The sequence below is a fragment of the Numenius arquata genome, chromosome 12 (assembly GCF_964106895.1).
Source record: "Numenius arquata chromosome 12, bNumArq3.hap1.1, whole genome shotgun sequence".
In the NCBI taxonomy this organism is placed as follows: Eukaryota; Metazoa; Chordata; class Aves; order Charadriiformes; family Scolopacidae; genus Numenius; species Numenius arquata.
Window position 1 is genome coordinate 33,447,795 of NC_133587.1, and position 6,000 is coordinate 33,453,794.

Consider the following 6,000-nt stretch of genomic DNA (forward strand, 5'->3'; position numbering starts at 1 on the left):
GCTCTTTTCAAGTATTTTCAACTAAATTACTTCCCATGTAGAGGTTTCTCAAATCCGGGGAGAAGTTCTTCATGAAAAAGAAGGGTTATACAACACCGGTCTGGTGGTGAGAGCTTCAGCCAGAGTACTGGAGACATGCATTTAGCGACTCGCTTTGCCTGATTTAGATCAGGGGCATGACCCTGGTTCTCCCACGTTTAGATGAGTGACCAAATCACTGAGCTATCAAGACAATCACTCCTGCTCCCTGGCCCTATTTGGCCAGAGATGGCCCTATATGGCTCATTAGTGAATCAAACAGGGCAGCACGCTGAACCAGGGTCTCCTACTCCCCACCGTGTGCCAGGCTGTCTGATACTCAGTGGTCAGGATTTCTGGATTCTCTGAAACACCTCCAGGAGAGCTTGGCTTCATTTTACTGAGAAAGAGGAGGAGTTCTGAAATCTCGGTAAGTATGATGGGCTAAAAAACTCTCACTCAGCTCCAACCCTGAGTTTCTCATAGGCTTGCATCCACATATCAAAGATCAAAGTCTGTGTAAAAGTGACTAATGGATAGCCCATGTTTCTGTCCTCTTGTATGCTAATTTTTGTAGAGGTAGAACTAATGCAATTTACTCAATTTAAACTAATGGATGGGGATGCAAAGAGATGGGTATTAAGGGGTCTGTAAGCACTACTGAGTCAATCCAGTAGCATGCCAGTTCAATATGAGAACAATCACCCAGGCTCACACAACCACAGAGAAGGTTTGCAAATTCAAATTTGCAAGTAAATTTGTAAGCCTACTTTGGCTTCCCAGTTGAGGCAGAAGAGAATGGCATGAGATGAATGACCAAGGTGCAGTTGGACATGTGCCAAGCTGTAGGCTTTCAGGGAAATGTGCATAGGTGAATACTGAGATGTCCTCTCTCCACAGAGAGAAGAGGGAAGAGGAAATAGAGAAGCATTTTTTTCAACCCTTCTGTGAGTTAAGTATACATATTAACTCTGTGGAACTGCTGAAGCAAGTTGTAAATGATGTATTAAATGGAAAATCCTTGCCCAGAGTATATGACAGGGCTGTGCATTCAATGCTGTACTGTGCTATTTGCTGTGCTAATAAATTCAGACAGAGCCACAAAACCCCACCAAGCTCAGAAGTTTTGGATAAAAGAAACTAAAAGGCAGAACACAAGTATTCTATTCTGTGGGATGATTTAGTGGTTTAAGCATCTGATCTGAAACACCTAGATTCCATGAAGCCACAGGTTTAAATCCCAGCTGGGTTCATTTCATCCTTTTATCTCTCAAAAAGTGATAAATTGAGTAGTCTGCAGTTTTACTCCGAAGGATTCCCACAGACAAAATCTTTAAAAACAAACTCAAATTCTTCACATTTTGGAATCTTTTTATTCCCTAAACTTTAAAAAGCATTATGTCGATCTTGATGGCAAAAAATATATTTTGTTTATCTCCTGAGTGCAATAAAGAGGCAGGGGCATTTACACTCACACAGCCCATGGTGAATACATCTTTGGCAATTAACCTGGTTTAAATGTCCCAAGTTGCATATCACTGTATTTCATGATACCTCAGTGGGGATCAAGGGCTGACAACCACTTGGGTAGCACTGAACAGCCTGGACATTTCCAATGAACCTAGCGGGGCTCTTCCAGAAATCAGGAGCAGTGTTGAGTCAATATATGTATTAGAACCTGGTACTAAAATACTGAGAAAATTTCATCAAATATGAAAAAATAGAGATAAAGAAGTGTGCATGAAAAATTCTGCCACTGCTTTTGAAGTTGGATAAAAATCATTTTATCACAAATTGAAATTCTGGAAAATCAGTTATCTCCAAGCTCACCATCCCCAGAAAACTAAGACACAGTAAGATTCAACACCAGAGAGAACTGTGTTACTTAATCTCCTCCTCATTTGAGTGCCAGTCAGATGAGTGAGTAAGTGGCACTTACATTTAAGTTGTCATAACTACATCCTGTACCTCTCCCCTTGCTCCTCCTTCACCCTGCCTTTGCGTCTACACTTCCTTCCCATTGAAACTCCTTGCTTTTCATGGTGACCTTGTGCTCATGTTCTTGCATGGGAGTAGCTTAGGTAAACTTGAACTTGTAGATTTCTATCTCCTCTTGGAAACAGAAAAATGTAGGTTGGAAGGGACCTCCGCAGCCCAACCTTTGTTTGAGGCAGGGCTGCCTTTACAGGACATTTCCCATCAAGAGTGAAAACCTCCAAGGGTGGAGATCCACAGACTCTCAGCAAGCTCAGGCTCCAGTCCTTCCCCTCTCACTATAAGGAATTTTCTCCTTATGGCCTGATCATTTCCCCAGTGGCAATTTTTTTTTAAATATTATAATATTATTGTATATAGTATTTTTTATATTATAATATTATTATTATATACTCTATTATGAAGTCCCCTGTTGACAGACAAGTCTTGTGACATAGTTTTTTGTCTTTTTCTGTGAACTCGTTCACCCAGCAGTTTCCCTCCCTGCTAAACAGCGTGACTTTAGTGTTGTTACCTATCATCTTTGCAGCAACTGGGAACTCTTTTGAACAGTCAGGGCTCAATCTTCCAGTACTGTGTTCCCACAGGACACAAGGGGAGTATGTCAGTGTGGTATGAGTCAAATGTAGAGCACTGTTACAGTTAGTTCTGGGTTTATTACATAGATATTTCCCTCTCCTCAGTTTTCAGCCAACACAAGCAGCTGGAATTTTTTCTTAACGTTTTATGATTATTTTTGTAAAAGTCATTCCCTGTCTGAAAACAGTTTTCTCCTCTATTCACACTGACAGTGATTCCTTGAAAATTATATTGGTTGCTCTGTTATTTCATGTTAAGCCTAGGTCAGAGCTGAGTGTGAACTCTAAACACTTTGCCCACTCAAATTGCTCAACGCTCAGCAGAAGACTTGGCGCTCCATTGCCAATCTCTGCAAAGGGGTGTCAGACACCCCTAGATGGAAGGAGATCATCTCAACCCATTTGTTTGGCACCACTTAAAGCCCAGACAAGTTACCAAGAGCCTCCCAGAAACAGGTCAAGAGGAGAGCCCAGCCTGGAGCATGGACCCTGAGAGAGCTCTTCCCTTCCTCAGTTTTACCCTGGCCGGGGTCAGCGCTGTTGCTCAGCAGGGACTGGATTCTGCCATCTGCGAGGCCACTGCTCCTTCAGCTACCCCCAGCCACAGCTCGTTGCCTGACCAGCTCCATGACTGGCCCATCTCAATGGTCTCTGCTTTTAGGTTCTGGGCACGTATTTTCCAGTTTCACTGTTTTTGCTGTTACATCTTGAAACCTTTGCTAACAGCTACCAAAGCAGAGTGCGAAGGATGCTAATGGCAAATGAAGCCATACAGGCGAAGACCTGGTAACACAGCAGCTGAGGCCTTCATGCAGAAGAGAAAAGCTGCCTGCACCGAGGATGAAATGAAAAGTACATCCTTGTGTTTAGCACTTCAGAAGATTTCCTTGGGTGGAACTGCTTTTGTCTCGGCCAGAAGCAGTGTCATCCCCTAGGAAACAGTCATCCTCCTGGAAATAAAGATGTATTTAGATTACAAGAACTTCCAAAAAAAAAAAAAAAAAAGACAAAATCACAATACAAAGCATTAAGGTTAGAATGTGATGTCTGCTTTGAAAAAAAAAGGATCAAATACTTACCAGGGCTGAGAGTGTTCTGTCTGAAAGAAATGCCTTTATGAGAGATATAAAAGTAATAAAAATAGCCAGTACTCACAAGAACCGGTAAGAAATTAGTCTCTTTCTGGGAGATCTAGCTGTACATTAGGTTAAAAAAAAAAAAAAAAAGAAAACAAACTGGAGCAATCAAAGAGGATTTTTCCCTCCAGTGTGTATTTTCTTGGCAGTTGTGCTCACTTGTGGATGGTGGTAAAGCACTTTAGTTTTCATTGTAGAAAATAGTCAGAGAAAATAGAAGTGGAAGGGACCTCAAAAGGTCATCTAGTCCATCTCATTGCCCAAAGGCACAATCAGCTATGCCAACGCCATCTGGACAGATGTTTTGCTTCTTAAACAGGCATTTCACACATCCATAAAGACTGGTTCAAAATTAAACCATCTTAAACACCAACTATATTAAACATAACATGTAGCTACGCTGTCCTAGGAGCACTTGAGAGAAGGAAACCATTTCAGGTTTCTGTTTCTCCTCTAATTTCCTGCTTTGCTGTCTGGAAGCAGATGCTAATTCACTGTTAGTAGGCAGGAGAGAGTGGCAGGGATGGGGTGAGCAGTGCTGTTCCCCCTGGCAGCAGAGCCACAGAGGGGTCTCCACTGGGAGAGCCGCCACTGTCTGCAACGACAGCGTGTTGATGGCCCATGCAGCCATAGTTCCCAAATTTAGCACCAGGGACCCAAGTTGTGAACCCACCAGGGATTTGGTCTGAGAACAAGAAATGACCTCAGGAGGGTATCACTAGCTCAGACCTGAAACAGAGATGAAGGTGCTGGGACATTTGGGGAGGAGACTTTCAAGCTGTACTAAGAGTAAGCAAAAGGTCAAGCGAATGCACTGTCATAGTTGTTCACTCTGGGACAGTTACAATTTATTTGAGTCTAGTTTCTGCTGACTTTAATTGAATTTTGCACCTTATGCAAATGTGTACTTTATTTGTCCTTGTCCTTTAGATATTACACTTCTTGTTGCTCTTCATAGGGTTTGTGGAATAATTTGTCGAAGTCAGATGTGAGCAGAGAAGACATTTTGTAGGATTAAAACAATTAGATACGCAAGTGGCAGAGAAGTGATATGATTGTTCTTTTCAGCCAAGTCAGTTTTCCTTGGTGAAATTAGCTAATTTTGGTAACGATTCTGCTTTCTATTTTTAAAGTTATCTTGTTGCTTATTTTGTTTATTTGGTCAGCCTAAGCTGTGAGTGAGAAGATCTCACACACGCTCTTTGCACCTAATTCAAACTCTTAACTTAAAGCTTGAAGAAAGAAAACCGTCCTTGACTGCTTATTTTACAACAATTTAAAATCAGTACAGGCTATCTAAAACCTTAGAAAATACTCAAATGGACACCTTAAGAAGTATCTTGAAACAATTTATTGACATATGACATTTGGGCGTTACATTATGAGATTTCAATATCAACGGATGTGAAGGTGTAGCTGTGGCTTGTGTCATGCACAGATGCAGGGTGCTGCATGTGTGCTTGACAGAAGAGTAAGGCTGTAGTAGAGTGTGATTCACTGCAGTATCCTGGAGTGTGGTCTTCCCATTTCAGCAAATGATTTCCAAGTAAATTCATGGATTTTTGTCACTGGAAGGTCAGAGCTCTTCAGAGCATCTTGCCTTGACTGTGAATGTTGTGAGCTGTACAAGCACCGAGTGTGTAATGGCAATTTTCGGCTGTTCACAAATCAATCACAATGCACTGTTTATTACCAAATTTTCATTTCTTCAGCGAGGAATTTTTTTGCAGACCAAATTTCAGCCTTCAGGTATTTTCTCTATAGAGGCATCATAACTTTCTATGACAAAGGAAATATTTTTACACTGTGTTTGGGAAGAAGGTCGCAGCCACATTGGAGAAAATTTCTTCTCGTGCTGCTATAAGCCTGAGATTTTATTCAGACCTCCTTTCAGCTCCAGCCTATGCATCTATTTCTTAATGTCTACTCTAATGAGAAAGCAGACTTCAAGATGGTGTTTCCTGTCTGTAACAAAGATAAAGCTCTATCTTTGAGACACATTTGTTACTGCTTTTGTTTTTTGCTAGGACATAACCAAAGTCCTTTCAAGCCATTGTGAAGACTTCAGTTCCTCCCTGGAGACCAGGATCCACCATGAGGAAAAATGCAATAGGATAATTTTATTGTTTTTCATTTTGATGAGGCTTATCCTTTCTAGAGTTATCATCTTCGGGATTATCTCCACACATCTTCCTCCTTTATTTTCAAGACCTTTAACCTGCCTGAATGATGATTTTTGTAAAGCTTCCTTTCAGCAGAAAACCCCATTCTAA